The following is a 19,987-nucleotide window of genomic DNA, read 5'->3' as shown; positions in this document are numbered from 1 at the left end:
GCAGGACACGTGAGCCGACCAAGTCCCGGACCTTTTAGCGATGGGGTACGAGTCTACACAGGCATTTAACCACCCCTCGGGTCTTGGTCGCCCACCCTGCATAATATATATACNGTATATATATATATATATATATATATATATATATATGTGTGTGTGTGTAATATAGGAACCATCTTTTTAGAAATGGTTGAACTTCTGGTACTTCCTGACTCCTGGGCTAAAGGTCAGAGCTTATATTCAGCTTCACGATTTTTATAAACTGTCATAGCTTCAGTTATACTGTTGGATTGTTCTTGTTTTAGTTGACAGTAACATTTGATTTTTACAGCGGTTTTTTTCTTCTTCTTGGTAAAACCTCGGTTACTCTCCTATATCATATTCATAAATTCCATTTGTTGAAAGAGTCGGTCCTTAAGTTTAGGCAATACTTTGTTGTCTAAATATTATCACTGTCTTTCTCCTGGGTATTGTAATTTTGTTCAGCCAGGAATTGCTTCTTTTATGGCTTTTAGTGTGAAATTTTGCGGAATGGTTCTGGCCCTACTGGTATTAGGAGGCTAATTTAGAAAACATTCAGTTCCTTCGGTGAGTTTTCCAGTATGGTAATTTTGGATAGATGCGAAGGTATATTGGTTATACTGTATAGGATAACCGGATGGAGGTTACATTTTGAGAAAAAATTAGCTAATAAAAAAATTAGCGGATATTTGTTGTTCTTTCGCTGTAAAGCCGCTTAAAACTATTTATTTCAATGTGTGGGGTTTAGTGGCCGTTAGTTTATGACTATTTGGAGATCGCACCTCACGATCACTTAGGTTTTAGAAAAACATTTTCTTTGTAGTGCCAACGCTTCAATCTTTATTGATATCATTTTCATGGCCTGGGACATTGTTTAAATTTTACAAGGAGGTGAAAAATATATGAATTTATACAATGCTAAAAATTTTTAGATAAAAAAATGAATTTATACAATGCTAGAAAATTTTAGATAAAAAAAACACTATCTCAACACGACAGACAAGAATGACACATCTAAACGGAAAACAAACACTTTGAGTGAGTGAAAATACTTTGATTGAATATAAAATTTTTTATCATTGTATAAATTCATTTTTTTCGAAAATTTTTTAGCATTGTTTAAATTCATTTGTTCACGTACTACATGTATTTGTAAAATTTAAACAATGTTTATAAATCCCAGGAACTGAAGATGATCTCAATAAAGATTGAAACGTTGGCACTAGGAAGAAAACGTTTTTATAAACCTACCTCACCACAGACCGCAACTTACGATCTCCAAATAATCATTAATTAACGGTCACTAAACAGCACAAATAGGGTAATAAATAGACAAATAATCGGGTAAACAATTTGAACCCTAATGTCACATTTCCTGAAGTGTTTTGAGAAGGAGTCATAGACTCCATGTCTGCCAGCAGCGAGTTTAAGTTTGTGGAGTTTTAACTTGCTCCAGGGCCTCCATTGCTTTATTATCCATTTCTTATATATGAGGCACATTTTTTTAAGTAACTTTAATTATAAACTCTTATTTCTAACCCTCTAGTAACATTAAACTTTAAACATGCCCAATTAATATCTCCATGTCGCTACTCGCACAAATATTTGTAATTAATTTCATTTCCGACTGAAATAATATGTAAAACACATTTTGACAGAGAGACAGAGAGGGAATGCATTATTTCTCGCAGATTCAAATGATCAGAGAAGAGAGTGATGTACATAGCGAAAGAGTGAGAGGGGGTGAGAGATAACATACATATGTACACATACATATGAGAGAGATACATACATATGATTGTACACATACATATGAGGGTGAGAGATAACATACATAAACACATACATATGTAAACATATTATTTTGTGAATAGGTGTTCACATTTGTAACCGTGCTAACTATTAATAATAATTTGCAAAGAAATTCGAAGAATGCTCGACGATGGAGCTGAGTGTTTTCTTTCAAATGACGATATCCATGATTTTTAATACAAAACATTCATTATACATACAACCAAATTGAACTGAGGCACTTTTAACCGATTTCCAATACGCATAACAAACCCAAACATCCTCTTGACCGATAGGAACCGAATCCTTGTATGGCAAAGGAATAAAAGGAAATATATACTATTTTCTAGGCATGAGGCAGCTTTTTCAATGAATTTAATCGAGGAGAGAGTGTTTCTAATCATTCTTTCTAATCATGTCGCAGATCTCAATAAGGAAAAAGTATACATAAGTCAAAGGCTAGTGTTCTTTGAAGTATCATCTTTTCAAAAATAATTTTATATATTTTGTTGTGCTAACACACTCATCACATTCTTACATTAACAGATGAAGGAATAGTAATAATCGATTTGTTTAGAGGTCTAATTGACCATTTTTAATTATTTCAATTAATTATACTTTTTAATAAGGTCTTGGTTGAAATGAAAAAGTTAGTATCACGAGCGGGATTCGAACCCATGACCTTCGGCTCAATACGCCGCTGCTCCAACCGCTTGAGCTATCGTGACAATATACTGACTAAAGCGGTAATAATATACTGTAACTAAATTAACAAGGGTCGATTAAATTTACAAGCTGTTGGAGAGGATTTCGTTGTTTAGAATTGGTCAACAACAGTTGATTTTCTGTGAAATCACCCGGCGTTGTTCACTTCAATCGTGTTCATCGGCCTGTTCGAAAATTAACGGCCACGGTAAAACACGTACGGATATAGATCCAAAGCTCGTTCGATCAATTATCCATCAGTCTGAACGTCCAACGCCTATGTTAAGCTGGAATCAATAGGCACCAATAACATTGTGATTTGACACCCGTTCAACGCTGCATCCTCTCACATGTCACTCGTCTCATCAACACATTTGGAATTTAACTCCGTGTTATCAAATTTCAAGTCACTCAATAAGCCTATTTTCAATTATTAAGCATTTATTTTCGAAAAGAAAGAACGCAGTAAACTCTAAGTCAAAATTCTTTTGATATGAGAGTTTATGTGATTGGCAGATTGTGAAACTTCTTGTAGCGGTTTTTCGCTACTTGAAGGCCATAATGGATATGAAGGTCATTCTTCATGGTAAGATTGGGTACATAAAAAATAGCATTGACGATTGTTCGAAGAATTTTGGATTGTAGGGATTGGTTACGTTGGAGATTGGAACGTTTTGTAGAACCCCACAATTAGATGCCGGATGTCCATATGGGTCAAATAGTAATATAAATGAGTCGTTTGTTTTGTACAGTTAGCTTGGATCGTTTGGCCAGTCATCTTATAATTAGTCTGAAGCGTGTATTTAGTTATTTGAGTCGTGTGTGTGTGTGTGTGTGTGTGTGTGTGTGTGTGTGTGTGGGTTCCAGGTGTCGATTGTCAATGTACAGCCCAAAAATAACCCTCACCAAGATTGGAAAACTAACTGCTGCAATTGGAGACGGCCATTCTCAGAGGAGTGATAAGACTATTAACCGGTATGTGATATCTGAGATAACATCTATGTAGCTTGGGCATAGACAACGTTGATCTCATTTGCGGATTATGCCAACCATATCATCTTCGATTCAACAGCTCAATGGATTCATAACCTAGCATACAAAAAAAAGAGAAGAGGGATTGAATGGATTGCACTGAACTAGGGGACTAGGAAGGCACAACTCATTGCACTGAACTAGCGGACTAGGAAGGCACAACTCAGAAGGCTGCAGTGCCCGGGCAGCATAAACTCTGCTTCCTCGTCATTATTATCAACACTGTCTGATCATTAGGGCAACAATTCGGCATATACAAAAAGATGATCACCAACCGACAATTTCGTACAAGCCCACCGTCATAAAAGGGGAGCAGTAAAATACTAAATTGCTAAAAGTCGACATATGTGTGGTCAGGTACTGCTGGTTTCCTGTGTATGTCGAATTACTCGATTCCTGTCGTGGATTGTATATTTTTGAGTAACGAGCTCAGGTCTGATACTTATGTGGGTTATGTTGTTGATATCTACTATGTCAAATTTTTATATATGTGTACATTTTTTGATTCCTGTAACATAACACAACATGCACTAATAAGCCTTCCTTCAGAATAATATAAAGGCACTAGGCACATAAAAAATCCTCTTTGTAGATTAACCTAAAAGAGACATACAATCGCACTAATATGAGCCCATAAAATCCAAAACTAACTGCATTCCCAAATCTACATTAATAAAAAATACCTGGTAGAATGAATTTCTTCTTCGATTGGTCGTTTTACCTCTGACATGTTTGTTGTATGGATACCAATGAGGAGGTGATCAATATCGACATGATGTGGAGGGATATTATTAACCGAGCATCTCCAAATTTATTTTCATTTAATGTTCGGGCCTTGAGAGGGCAATAAAATATGCAAACTTTCTATCATACGATTGAAATCGATGACCCCAAAACCACGTTTCTAACAGTGGTATTTGGAGGAAATCACAGGCCATTTCGGATGCGAATGGATGAAATTTATTTTTTCTGTAAGCGTAGGATATTTTTATATTGTTTTCTATTGTCATGTGGATGCTGATGAGCTTCAAATTCGGATTTTCATGAATATCAATTCCATGAGATCTGTTGTAGCGATGTACCTTTATTCGTCAACCTCTAATTCATTATTTCCAATTGTGACTATATTGTCATCCATTGTAAACTGTTTTCCGCCGTAACGTACCCCGTCAGTTTGATTCAATCCTCCTAGATCATTATTTAAAAATTTCATAACGTACTTCGATGTAGTAACACCAACTTTTACCAGAAATTCGAAAGCCATTACTATTCCTTCAAGAGTTCTAAATTCTTTGCTTAGTTGTTCGAGTATAGGTTTAGACGGAACTAACACAAACACGCCTGGTTCAGAAAACATCGGCTGCAGTTGCCGGTCGTTGTCGTTTACAATGTTTAAGGAGGAAACGATGCTTTTCTGTACCGCTTATTGTTTATCATTGCACGTTAGGACCAAATCTATGTCTTGTAATTGATATCTAAATACGTTCAACACACTCTGAGTTGATACAGGTGTCTGTCCGAAAAGAGACATTATGTATAATCGTTTCTGTCTCTTAGGGGCATTGGTCATCTTTCGCTTCCTGCATTAGTTGGTGGTGTTTGATGCGTGCATCTTTTATGGCGTTAACAAAAGGCGTATTGAACTTGTAGTATTCATCATTTTCTTCCTTAATTCGTTTAAGAGCGTTACATTTTTGACTAAGATTCTCTGTTATTTCTGCTATTTCACGTGTCAAACAGGGAATTGTTTTTTCTTCTAACGTTGACGAATCAATGATTTCGATTATTTATTTGAAAGCAAATATATAGATATCGAAACCTTTGCGATAACGTTCCATTTTTCAAGGGAGAATCATTGTCAATTTCACGAAACACGTAATTGTTATCTTCCCAGCTCTTTCGACAAATAATTTGAAAATTCCTTAAATGACATGTCCGAGTTCAAATGATCATCGTATATCCTTTTCATACTTAGTAAAACTTGTTTAAAAACAGAAAGTAAATTAACTACAAATCATCCAACATAACAGAACATCGCGCAAATAAAAGATAAAAGTAGGAATTACCATAAATTTAGAAACATCAATACAACAAGATGTTACGAGGCAACTGGCACTGTTACCATAGCAATATCAAACTAAACTGATAGTACTAACAATTTTATAAAAACGTTAACTGAATAAATGAATAAAGACCAAGATAGACCTCACAATGAAATTTAAAAAAAAATGCTAATTTTAAACTTATGTTGAGGTGAGCGGCCCCAGAAGAAAAGTCCCAATGCTTCTTTCAAAACATTTATAGACCGGTTTCGGACGTCTCACGTCCTTCATCAGGTACACAATCTACAATAATCTCAATAAAGATCGAAACGTTTGCACGATAAAGAAAATGTTTTTCAGAAACCTACATCACACCAGACCGCCTCTCACGATTTCTAAATAAATATCGATTAACGGTCACTAATCACCACACATAACATTGATTATTTAACATTATTATATAAAACTGCACACTAAACATTAAATAACTGGTACACGAGTTAAATGTACCAGGAATTTAGCATTATTTTTTGTGTCAGTAACACCCTTTCCGGCGTCCCAGACCAACAGACATTTAGAGTTTTTCTTTTTAGATATTTTGGGAGATCAAAGCTATAGGCCATAGACAGAGGTTGTGACGTTAGTTGTTTGTCCCTAGGTAGCGTTGGTGTATTGTGCGCTGGGTTTTGGTTTGGCCAACTTCCTTTAAGATGTTCTGATAGCATCTACCCAATCAATTTTGTTGATGGAAAAAGAGTTTGCCATGTTAAAGGCTACACCAAACTGAATTTGATGGAGTCTATACAAATTAATATGAACACCAAGTTCTGTAATTTCAGCACCGACAAACTCCTGGTGGTTAGATGCTGGGACGCCGGAAAGGGTATTACGGACACAAAAAACAATGGTAAATTCCTGGTACATGTTCAAAATGCAGTTTTATATAATAATGTTAAATAATGAACGTTATGTTTGAGATTTTATTCTATTTAAAAAAAATTTTAACTTCAATTTTTAAGGCTTTTAAATTTTTTAAAATAAATTTTATTCACTGTTATTGTAGATTATGTACCTGATGAAGGACGTGAGACGTCCGAAACGTCAATAAATGTTTTGAACGAAGCATTGGAACTTTTCTTCTGGGGCCGCTCACCACAACATAAGTTTAAAATTAGCAATTGATTATCCAACGGCCGACCAAAACAAGGACAAGGACATTTAAAAAATAATATAATAGGCACCATTAATAAATCCCCTCTGATCATAAGCCTTGAAGAGACATGCAAATCCACTAACATTAACCACATCCATCCAACGAAACTCCCCCCCCCCGCAGAAATACAAAACCAAAACACCCATAACACCAGTCAAAATTACCTACATGAAACTAAGTAATACATATTAATTGTTAAACGTAACTCAACAGCCCTAAAAAAATCAAACACGTATAAATTACTCCTACCCACATACTAACATAATTTGACTTAACAAACTTACATTTATCCACTGCAGTGGCATAAGCAACACAACGTACACTGTAATGTTTATACTTTGTTGCATATTCTTTCCTCAATATTTGTTGAAAATCTATACTCTTAAGAGATTGAACATATTTGAAGCATACTTTACACGATATATTGTTAAGCTCGCGGTGGATAGTCTGAGTAATATCATACATATAATAATAGAAGAACGGATGTGTCCATACAATTAAAATTTAATGATTTTTTCTTACTACATGTTTTGTTTACAGTCAATTATGTCTGCTCTTGTTTCGGTGGGATTTTTATTGTAATTATATCATAAAAAGAAAAGGGTAATTTTTCCCAATTATAAGCATTTCTAACTATTTTTGTTTAGAAACTGTTAAAACATCATCCATAATTTGAAGAAATATATTTAAATTCTTAGTTTATATTAGTAATTATGTAGTCCTTTTTTTACACTAACAGTTCACAGGGATGTAAATTGCATTTTAACTTTTGTGCGTAGGAGTTTAATTATAGCCGAAATTATACAAAGTACACAATTATCCGAGGTGGAATATTATGACACGTCGTTACACGGGGCAATAAAGGTGCTGCCGTAAAGTTGCCGTTGCCGGCTGCTTTTTTCATTATGTTTAAGATGATAACGAGCGGGGGGAGGTGCGAGCGAGATATACACAGATCGTTGAACCTCCGGGAACAAAGACTCAATAAAGTTCATAATTTTATTGAGGGTCCACTGCTGGAATACTAAACCGACTTCCCCTTCAGCAGCTCCAATGAACCCGGGGACCGAAAGAGGCGCTCGCAGTGTACAATTACAGTGGAATACTCCTCTATATTGCCCCGAAAATGGAAAGCTTGACACGGATTCTTTATACGGAGTCTTGTAATGAAATTTTTTTTATTGAAACGTTTATTTAATTTAATTTTATGGTCTCCCTTCTTCTGGATTTATGCTCTCTTTTTTGCTCAGATCATACCAACCAACAGGAAATTTCGCTTTAGAAAGTGGATGGTCAATTCTTTGACATACTTACAAATGGACTTTTTTCCACAAACACCAGCACCCCGATGGTTGGAAAAAACGTGTAAGGCATATATCACGGATGGTAATATGTGATATAAAACATCATACTCTTTTCCCTTATCAATAACAAATAAAATTTATTATTACGATTTATCTCTTGTTAAATCAAATTGCGTATAAATAATAAAAAATATTATACGGAAGAGGGAGAACGTGAGTGTGTTTTTGTCATTAACAAGCATTCAAACCAGGGGTGCAATAGCTGTGGGAGGGTGCGGTATAACTACACCCCCCGTGAATTCTCCAAATTCTACATTAGGATTAAAACTTCTTGTTTTCCTCATGTTAACGTTGACCCAATTCCATAACCACGTACTATCATTCGTTACAATTCCCCTGTAACAAAACAGGATTTAATAAGCAGTAGTATATAATAGAGTAGTAAACTGTATAACTGACGTCTTGAAATATAAGGTTTGTAATGTTTGTATGTTGCTTATGCGACAAATTGAAAATTCCTTTTACCACTGACCCAGTTTCATATTTTTAATTTTGCTTTTTTTGCAATCACGGTTAAGAGATTTATTATGATCAAACCAAAACAATGTTTACTCGTAATGAGATTCGTAACCCCGCGGTCTACAGCACCTGTCCAAATATTTCGTGAGCCTCATTTTTAATTCAGGGGGAGTTCGTATCTCGGCGCTTGATATCGTATTCAGCACTTTCTCGAATACATTTTTACCCTTCCGAAAAGCCCCGAGGGCGGTGGCACGGTAAAGAGAAAATCTGTTTTCCTCCGATATAAGGGCCTTCTCATGAAAGTCCGATTGTCCGGATCATTAACATAGGAGAGGGCTTCAATATGTGAATTATAGAATTGCCGATGGCCGAGAGGCGGTGATGAAACATTCATACATCACCGGGAATGGACGGATTGTTTTTTTCTTTTCTCTGTTTGGGCGCGACCGTTTCGGATAACGGCAACCCGTGGCCTGTCACCAGTTTACAAAGCTGTACATTTTCATTGAAAACATCTATTGAAACCTGGTAAGCATATTCGATGACACTATTGATGAAAGGCCATTTGTAATTTCATAATAGCCGCACAAGTTAAGAAATTTCTGTACATATTGCCTATAAACTCCTCAATCCAACGTCTACGGTATTTCTAACCTTACCCTCAACAGTACATATTGATTAATTAAAATATAATAGAAATTAAAAATTAACTAGCTAATATTGGCAGATTTTGTATATTCTTTCGAACTGTGAGATAGTAGGGGTATTCACGATTTTTGTGTTAACCCTGTTAGGTCCTGTTAGATCGAGAAAAATGATGACGTAGGCTTGTAAGAATGGGCTAGTTAACATTGCTCGATCTAACAGGCCAGAGCCAATGTTAGGTGTTAGGTCGAAAATGTAGTCACATTTCTATCCGTTAGGGCGTAGGTAACCAACATGGCAGCCATGAATTTAAAAGCTGTTTTTTGTTTATACGTATTTTTATTCTTAAATACGCATTAAATAAATCAGACCAACACATTTCTTTTGTTAATTTCTGACCTGTCCTTATACTCTCATTCATAATGGATACATCCCCTATCCTATACAGTTGTAGACTGTTAGACGTTAGGATACAAGTTAGGTTATGTCAGCACAAATTGAAGCATGTCATTCGTTATTATTGTACTTTTGAGTGCATAGATAGCATTTTGAATGGAAGAGTTGTTTAAGTTTCCATTTTTATTAACTTTTTGCATCTTACTATTTAACACAAAAGAAAACCAAAACAAACAACAGCAAGCCTTCAAGGACTATTATAGCTTTAGTTTTGGTTCTACCAATCGCCACGTGCATCAACGCTGAAAAATTAACGTTTAGCATGCTAAGAAAAGAAGGGGGCGTTCAAGATCTTACTGGACATTTCTCTATTCGAGTTAACACGAGTTAACATTTTAGAAACATCGTGAATAACCCAAGTCTGGTGATTTTTGTCACATTTTGTGTTAGGTTGTCAACGTTCTTTTGATCCGTTTATGGATACTTCGGTATTGTTGGCAATCCAAATTTCAAGCAGTAACTATTCCTAAAGGCCACTCAACCTCCTATCATCCTACCTTGCCTTAACTTCAGGCGTTTTTCAAGGTTCTTGCATTTCCACTCTTGTTCAGCATTGATATCAATGATCTACCCGAGTCCATTAACCATTGCGATTACCATTTCTATGCTAACGACTCCCAAATTTATAAGTCCTTGCATCTACCTTTCAAGTCTCCGTCGTTATCCGCAGAATTAAGAAATTTCTGAATTCAATGAACGAATAAGCAAATTCAATAAACTGTGTCTGTCACCTATAGAGTTTGAACACTTCTCCTTTCGTTTTTTTGCTGACTCATTTTGAGATGGAGTAGTCATTGTTTGGTCTTGTAATCCCAAGCATACCAAGACGTTCTTTGTGACCTGGCACCCATGATAGTCAGGTCGTGTTTTCTCAAGTTTTGGAAATGTTGGTTGCATCCACCACTATTTTGGATGTCATCTTTTTACGCTTTTATTGATGCTTGATGTCTCCTCTAATGAGGATTTTTTGCCAGTACATTATAGTTTAAAATTTTCTACGGTTGCAGCATAGCATGTACTTGCAATGAAAAACCAAGTAATGATTCAATTAAGTACGATAACCACATGTTGTTAACACACGGCAGCTTTCGCTTAAAACAAATTGTCCGTGTACATATCGTCAATTCTGAACCGTGTGAGGATCCGGACATACTACTTCTAAGAATTTAGATCTTCTGAAGGCCAACTATCGACCATGCCAATGAAAAGTAAAGCATCTCTGTTGATCCAGTGACGTTGTTATATATTATCTTTTAACCACGTTTTTATTTGCATTTTTAGTGGCACAGGTTGAAATTGGGCTATTTTTACATTGTTCAATGGATTTCTATGCAATATTATGGGCAAAATTGTTTATCCGTCGGTAGCATCTGCTTCTTTGAACTTCACCAGCTATCTATTTTATTTATCTATGGGTCCAATTTCAGCCCACAGTATCGCAGTTCATATGATATCGTTATATACCATCTTGTAATACAAAAGCTACTTTTCTTTGAACTCTTCTTAATGTTATTTCTTCCGACTCCTTAAAGCTTTGAAGAAAACTGGAGCGGCATAAGAAAGTACAGCACGATTGCTCAGATGTGTATAATTCCGTCGTTCCATAAAACCTTTACTGAGCGAGCTAACGTATTTGTGTACTTCGCGTGCGTATATTTAGTTAATTAATATTTATTATTCCTAGAGGAAAATAATCAACGGAAAAACACACCTTTTCTTAACAATAAACTTCAGTGCGCAAAATTTAAAGTTCACACTCACGTAACTCTACTTTAATTCACTCAATGATTACTTTGATTTACTGTGTCCTGAACATTTATTTGTCACTTACTGCGAATTTAGTTGCCCTAGTTTTTCACTAGACGGATTGAGTGAGTAGCAAATTGTAAAAAACGAGCTTTGCTACCATTGGTAATGCCTAGCAAAGAGGTACCATGAATTATTTCTTCGCACAGGATTTTTATTCATATATGATGTTAGAAGCAGTTTATGGTAGGCAAGCACCTATTTTGAATGCTTCTAGATGGTAGTTTTTGATTATTCCAAATTGGACTAGCATTAAATAATTTATAAGGAGAGTAGGAAAACTGCAGTTTGTTTTTATTTTTTGTTGAAGATTTGAAACAATTTTCATAAAGCACTCCGTGCTGAATTGCCTTAGTACGTGCAGTATTTGTGAGGTCTTTATCGACGTACCATTTATCGTGTTTTCTTAGAAACTGAGACTTTTTGATATAATAAGTTTATTGAATCGCGTATCTTAACTTCCATTTACTCTAATAATTGACGAGTACTGTCTTCTGAAGTATGCTTAAAGTGGTGTCAATTATTATGGCGAAAATATAAGTGTAATTTGTCTCTTATTGATCATCATGATCTGCCAATCCTCGCTGGGTAGGTCTGTCAGATGCGGTTTAGCATTTCGCCATCCTTAGTGTGTCAACTTTACTGAATTTTATATTTTTATGCATAGTTATGTCGTTTCCGCTTATTTTGTTGGTCTATATTTAATTAAATCAAATATAATTTTTGTCTAAGGACTTGGTTGAGATGAAAAAGTTAGCGTCATGAGCGGGATTCGAACTATGGCAATATCTACTACTGCTCTAACCATTTGAGCTCGTGAATTCGATCCTCTCGGACGCCAACTCTTAATCTCACCTACAACCTTTCGAATTTTCCCTCTGTGCTATATTTTCTATGATTAATGTGTTGAATTGTCAGATATTGTGGCTACTAGATAGAATTTTCAGTGGTAGGTTTGTTTCGGTTCTTCTCCCTGCATATTTCCCTGACCAGAAACCACGTGAAACTACCACTGACCAAACATATTACAGAACATGAATTTAAAATTTTTATCAAAGTATTGCGAGATTTCTTTATCCTTTCTTAGTCAGAGAGGTGATGCACCTGTTTAGTTGGGTCATTAGTCATTTCAGCCAGCCGACCCTTGCTGTTTTGGCCTGCCAGATTTTAGCTTTTCTCCACGTTCAGTGCTAGTTTGAACCTGTAAAATGAGGTGTTTCTAGCCAGCGATATAAGCAAGTTGAGATACTGACACAACAAACCCACCACTGAAGGTTGCGAACGATTGAAACACGACTGACAAGAATATCATCTATTATATCTATCATATCTACACGGAAAACAAACACTTTGAGCCCTGAAGATGATCTCAATAAAGATCGAAACGTTGGCATGATAAAGAAAATGTTTTTCTAAAACCTAAGTCACATCAGACCGCACCTCACGATCTCCAAATAACTACTGACAAATCAAACGTGTACATAGACAACCCAAAGTAATCGCAAACTACCTATAAAAATACATACAAGTTGTAATATATCTTCGTGTGGTGTGCGGGGAGATGACCATGTCGCTTGTTGTTATGTTGTTCGAAACTAGTGAATTTAATAAGTTTAAAATGAAGTATCCTTCATTAAAGCACTCCGTGGCCATTTCATTTGTCGCCGAGAATCAAATTGATTACACGACATTTAAAAAATGGCAAAAAGGAGGGAAAATTCAAAAGGTGTGGTTCTGATGGCAGGTTGGTGTCCGAGTGGATCGAGGTCACGATAGCTCAAGTGGTAGAGCAGCGGCGTATCTAGCCGAAGATCGTGGGTTCGAATCCCGCTCGTGCCATTGACTTTTTTATCTCAACTAAAAACCTTAATTAATTGGATGATATTAATTTGTCAAACGGACCATGAAACTAGTGAATTTAACTTCACACAATATCGAAACGTGACTGACATACCAAACCAGCGAAAATACACAGATCAAGATGATCAGAATGAATAAAATCACAGGTTCATCACCTCGCAGACCAAAGGGCTAGAATTCACTAATATATAACTGCTAACTAATATATCGCCCCTATTCAATTTTTTGTATCTTGAGATAAACCCGCACAATCAATTTGCAGCATTTTTTTTCAATAAAAACGTTCTTTAAGAATTAGTTTATCATCTTTAATAGGTATAGAGGGACGTTCAGTTTTCGTGAAATTTTGAAAAGTAGGTCCGAATGGTAAATACTCTCAGGAGTTGAGCAGTGGTGGAGTCGTTTGTATCGTATTAAGAATTAATCAATATTATCAGGAAACCTTGAGGTACTGTCACAAAATTACAAATTTTATGAATTACAGATCATTTTAAAATTTAATGTATGACCTATATATTAAAAATACGGCCGAGGATGAGGCCAAATTGGAAGAAAACCTCGGTTCATTGGTCATGGTTTCGAGAAATTCAAACAATTCATCAAAAGTATCCAACTTTGATAATTAACGTAAAAGATTAAAAATGATAGTTGAACTTTCCTTTTATCTAAGGTGATAAGATGGGGAGTTGGTGTCCGTGTAGATCAAAGTCACGATAGTTCAAGTGGTTAGAGCGGCGGGTTGAGCCGAAAGTCTTGGGTTCGCATCCCGTTGGTGACGCTAGCTTTTTCATCTCAACCAAAACCGAGATAAAAATTATAATTAATTAAAAAAGTCAATTATGACTATTAAATACATATATGGATTAATATAAAATTAACTGTTGTAAAGAATTCTGATTTAACTAATTAATATACTGACCACATCGTTATATATTTGATAAAATAAATTAAATTTTTAACAATAATTTAACTTATTGCTGTTGGAACTTTTCTCCATAGAACCCACTAACATTACACTTCCGATCTCCAATTTTTCCTTTTTCTCCGTGCTTTTTCCCTTTTCTTCCCTGCAGGAGGGCAGAGGATCTCCAGGTCGATAATGGGAATACGCGTTTTTTCCATATATCCGACAATTTTTCACATATCCGACAATTTTTCAAACAGTGGGACTCGATAAGATCGGGTGATCAATGAAAGTGAGCCCGAAAAGGTATCGCCTGGCAACCGTCGCTAGGCAACGATAGGGGACTGTTGATATAGTATCACCTGGCCTTAACCAGCTATCAATGTCATAACTATCTCCTGTCCGAAATAGGACTTTATGTCGGAAAAAATATATCGCCTCCTCTTCCAGGAATCATTCGATGAGAGGTTATCGAACTAACTTTTAAAGTACGACACATATAAAATATTTTCAACATGTGGCTATCTATCACCAGAAACAAAAATAACATATTTTCCTTTTTTCCTTTTAACTAATTTCATCATTCTTTATTTATAATGTGCTGTGAGAATAACATGATTTATTGAATATGACCTACTCAAAACCTATTCCTTGGCATACCATTTATTTTTATAAATTCTCTTATTGCCATGTCATACTTACTTTAAAGAATAAAGTACATGATGGTAAAAGGAGAAAACTTGGTTAGGGTAAAAATTTAATATTTAAAAATATTAATAAAAGTTTTGAAAATAAGAAGTACATTCCAAAATTATTTTAAAACGAAAGATAATATTTCATGGTGTTACCTCACATAAAATATAAATATTTATAATTGCCATATGACAAAATCTGACTCAAAAAATAATACTTAATTTTAATTAATATATACTTAATATTTAATTTCACAGAAAAACAACAAAAAGATGTATTTATTGTTTTTTTAAAATAGTCACTTTGAATTTTATGGTGTTATAATTTAAGATTGAAAACTGCATGAGGGAGGGTTTTTTGAAGCGTTTTTTATTAATCAACATGTTTCACAAAGTATTACATGTAATTTAAACATCACAGTTTAAGTTTAAATAATATATTCACTAATTTCGTGGTCCGCTTGACCAATTAATATATATAATTAATAAAAGTTTTTAGTTGAGATAAAATAATAATATATTATAATATATTAATTGGAAGCGGACCACGAAATTAGTGAATTTAATGATTTAAAATGAAGTATACTTCACTAAAGCTTCCGTGGCCATTTAATTTGTTGTCGAGAATCCAATCCGATTACACGACATTTGAAAAATGGCAAAAAGGAGGGAAAATTCAAAAGGTGCGGTTGAGATGGGAAGTTGGTGTCCGAGTGGATCGAGGTCAAGATAGCTCAAGTGGTAGAGCACCCGCGTATCTAGCCGAATATCGTGGGTTCGAATCCCGTTCGTGCCATTGATTTTTTTGTCTTAACTAAAAACCTTAATTAATTAAATAATATAATTATATGGATACTAAAATGGATTATATGAAGCTAAAAAGAGTTTACTTATTTTCTTAGTTATTTTTTAAATTTGTAAAAAAAATTAAGTTGTGCGTGTGTGTGTGTGTGTGTGTGTTTTCCTCCTCAGCGTACATACACTCTGTATAATATAATGTAGTGTGCATGCTCGTTAGTTATTACTGCATTATTTTTATGTCTAGGTCTCAAGGGGTAGAGTCGAGAAAGATTGGAGCCATAAAGATTAATTAAAATTTCTAATAATACACGCACAGTTAAGTACAAAACTAACACTTAATTCGAAATATTACGGACATACTATTTAATGATTACTTATTTATAATTTTTTATTATGTAAAATAATTGCTATTTTACATAAAATTATGGTTTCTTTTACATAATATTATGGTTCTTTATATATCTGTTATATAATTAAGCTCAGGCTTGAAACTTAGGTTCCGTACTGTTATGTCTAGGTATATGTTTTTTAAAGAGTGCTTGAATTTAAAAAGGTGAATTTGCGAGGCAAGGAATAAGTCTGTAACATAGGGCGAATATCTCACAATTTTATTTGTGTATAATTTGGCCGTTTCCGATCATTTCGGTCTATATGACGCATTTCTGATATTCCCATGATCTGCAAGATTTCGGACGTATTTCTGATCAGTTTCTTAGTCAAAATCTGCCTGACAAACCCAACCGGCTAAGAAACCAGAATGATCCGCACCGACTAAACCACGTATAAAATGCATATTGATATATACAATAATTGATTGAAGTTGTATGATTTCCTCATGGGGCCTGTTAGTTTGTAAGTAAAATATATTTACACATTTAATTTAAAAACAAAAGAAAAAACGGTTGTTGTCATTTTAGAATAGTCACACTAGAATTTTATCGCGCTATAAATTCAGAAATCTGAGTGTGCATTTTTTTATTTATTTTAACCATTCTATATTTTTCAACACGTACCTCAAAGTATTACATGTAATTTAAATTCATAATATTCACGCTAAATAATATTAATACATATTAATAACAATAATAAATCTTTATTTGCAAGAATGTTCATTACATATAGATTTAAAACAAAAAATAATATTTTGGTACATCCCTGCCTGCTGTCAAAAAGCAAAGCTTGCACTGGACAGCAGGAGTTTTTGGAGATCATCAGAGAAATAAAAAGAATATGTCTTTACAAAATGAAAAACAAACAAAACACAGAAAAAACTTGTAGCATGAAAAAACCAACCAAATTAATTCTTGGATTTAAAATACCTTAACTACAATTTAAAATTTTTGAACTTATAAATGTTTCGTTTTCTTTGTAGTTTTTGAAATTTTCGTTTACGTAAAATAATTTTAAGAAGTTAGTTAATAATTACATCCAGAGTCTTGGTGTAGCATTTATTAGTACCTCCCCAGGAAATAATACCATAGGCTGTTATGGATTGTGCAAGAGAAAAATATATTGCTCTTAAGAGTTCAATTTTCATGAAGTTGCGTAAAATTCTAAATTTATGAAAGAGCTTTCTCAGACGGGAAACCAATGTATCAATACGTAAATTAAATCTCAAATCGAGACCAATGTCACACCGAGATATCTAATACTATAAGCAAAAGGGATAGGCAAGCAAGGACACACATCACAAGTATGAAAAACAAATTTTAAATTATAGTATTTATTTTCTTTTTCAATGAAAAGTGTAATACATTACATTTTTTTGTGTTTAAAAGTAGAAAGTTTGAGTTTAACCAAAAATTAATCATTTTCATATCCTTATTTATAGTTTTAGTTAAATTATTAAAATTATCACCTGAGAAAATTTATAAGTATCATCTGCATAACTAAATATTTTTAAGTTTCATTAATGTATAAAAGAAAACAAATTGGGTCTAAGACTGTACCTTGTGGTTCTCCCGATTCATCACATAAAGAAGAACTATAAACTATTCCATCTTTTGTGGCTAGAGTTCGTGACCGATAAATATGATTCAAGGAGTTTAAGGGGAATATTAGAGATAGCAATACAGTCAAGATTTTTGTTAGCATCAACTTATGATCAACAGAGTCGAAAGCCTTTTTAATGCCCAGAAACAATCCAATAACGTAATTGCCTTTATTAATTTCTTGTGAAGTCAAATTATTAACATGAAACAAAGCCTGCTCGGTCGATCTGCCAGGTAGAAAACCAAATTGTTTTGGAAAAATGATTCTATTTTCAATAAAAAAGTCCAATAATCTATTTTTAATTGTTTTTAATTATTATATTACTAAATATAATGGATTTACATGGAGCTAAAAAGAAATTATTTATTATTTATTAATTTTTTAAATTATTTATTTTAGGTTTCAGAAAAACATTTTCTTTATCGTGCCAACGTTTCGATCTTTTATTGAGATCATCTTCAGGGCTCAAAGTGTTTGTCTTCTGAGTAATTGTGCCATCCTTGCGTGTCGTGTTGAGAGTGCCCAAATTATTTATTTTGCTTTTAAATTTATTTTTTATTTGTGCCGCGTAGTATACCATATTTTAACATAATTTATTGTACATACTTATTGGTTATTATTACATGCCAAATTAAATTAACTCTCCAGACAAAAACAGGAGAATCTATGTCATGACCAGATACTACAACTTAACAATTTTTTTAAAAATCAAATCCAAATCCAAAATGTTGACAACGTCCAAACACTGTATGCGATATTTTTCCTATGTCGCCAAAGTACGGAGGCCAGCTTCAAACGGTGATGACCAGTCAATCCTCTGTGAAAATATATGTTTTATGCCTTTGAGATATTTGGATAGCTTCCTTACAGAAAAACACCTGATGATGGGCTGAAAAAGAAAAAACAATCCCGAAACGTTGATGGAAAACGTGAAATAAATTAGTCTGTATCAAAACCTCGTGTCTCCAGGGATAACGTTATTAAAAAAAATCCTTTTTAGGAAAATAAAAAATGTAATAAATGTTTTTTGAAATATTATATACAAATTCGTTTTATAAGGTGGGTTAACTTAAATATTAGACCGTTGTTTCAGTTTATCAAATTTTTTAGTTACAAGAAGTATCTTAGATTTGCTTAATTAAAATTTATCGTTATGTGATCAATTATTCTGCTGAGTTGGGCGTGAAAGGAAAGGAAAGGGCGAAACCCCAATTGTTCTAGCATAATAATGTGCTTTATTTATTTAATTCATTTAACGGATGGATACCGCATTGGGTTTGCTGGCACCACTTAACCTGTTTTCGGAATAAACCATTTATTTATAACATTTTGTGGAAGTTTTGCAGTTTTGCCCTGACTCGTACGAAGAATCTTTTGTAATTTGTATGGTTTTCATAGAATGAACATTTGAAAGGTTCACGTGCCAATTGATCACCACAGGCGGTTTTATTTATCCTAGGGTTAATCTGGCAAAAACTTCTCTTCGTTTTATCCTGATGGATTACGCATTATCGACTTGCATTATCATGTTTGTGAAAACCGTAAAGTACCTAAATGTAGCAATTATTTTTCAACGGACCAGAATATATGTTAGACCGCTGCAGAGGTTTTATTGTTTATGAGACTTTTCACTGTTTCGGCTCTAGAAGACTTTTGTGAGATGGTATAAGACCTTGTTTGTTTTATGTGTCAACCCCGTGGCGTATTTGCCATGCCAGTGGTTGGGAATTCGCATACCGGCATAGCCAATGGATTTTTAGTTGATAATAATATGTAAAAGTTATTGTGAAGTGGTTTGACTCCTCGTCCATGACACCCATAGCTAATTCATAGCAGTGAGATTTTCATATTGTGCCTTCAAGTATATAACGACAAATTGTGCCACTTTTCGGTTTACCATTTTGAATTATATTCATCTTGAATGATGTGCCTAGCTGATTTAATTTTTTTAAAACCACCAGCCGGACCTTCCTTCAAGGAAAACCGTACTTTCTACAGACCGCGGTCGGTCGCGTTTGCGAAATCTGCTGAGGTACAACCGCAGAAATTGCGCAATCCGCCTTCCACAATTTTGGCTTTTTTTCTCCACAGATCCAACAGGGGCGTGAGCCCGCTTTTCCAGGAAAGGCGAGGCAGGTGCAAGTAATTGCCCACCCTCCTTCCACCGAATTGAAAAGACAAATACTGTAATTTAAATCGTC

Source organism: Cimex lectularius, unplaced genomic scaffold, assembly GCF_000648675.2.
Source record: "Cimex lectularius strain Harlan isolate CLEC.00 unplaced genomic scaffold, Clec_2.1 scaffold96, whole genome shotgun sequence".
NCBI classification, from domain to species: domain Eukaryota; kingdom Metazoa; phylum Arthropoda; class Insecta; order Hemiptera; family Cimicidae; genus Cimex; species Cimex lectularius.
This window is presented reverse-complemented; position numbering follows the sequence as displayed.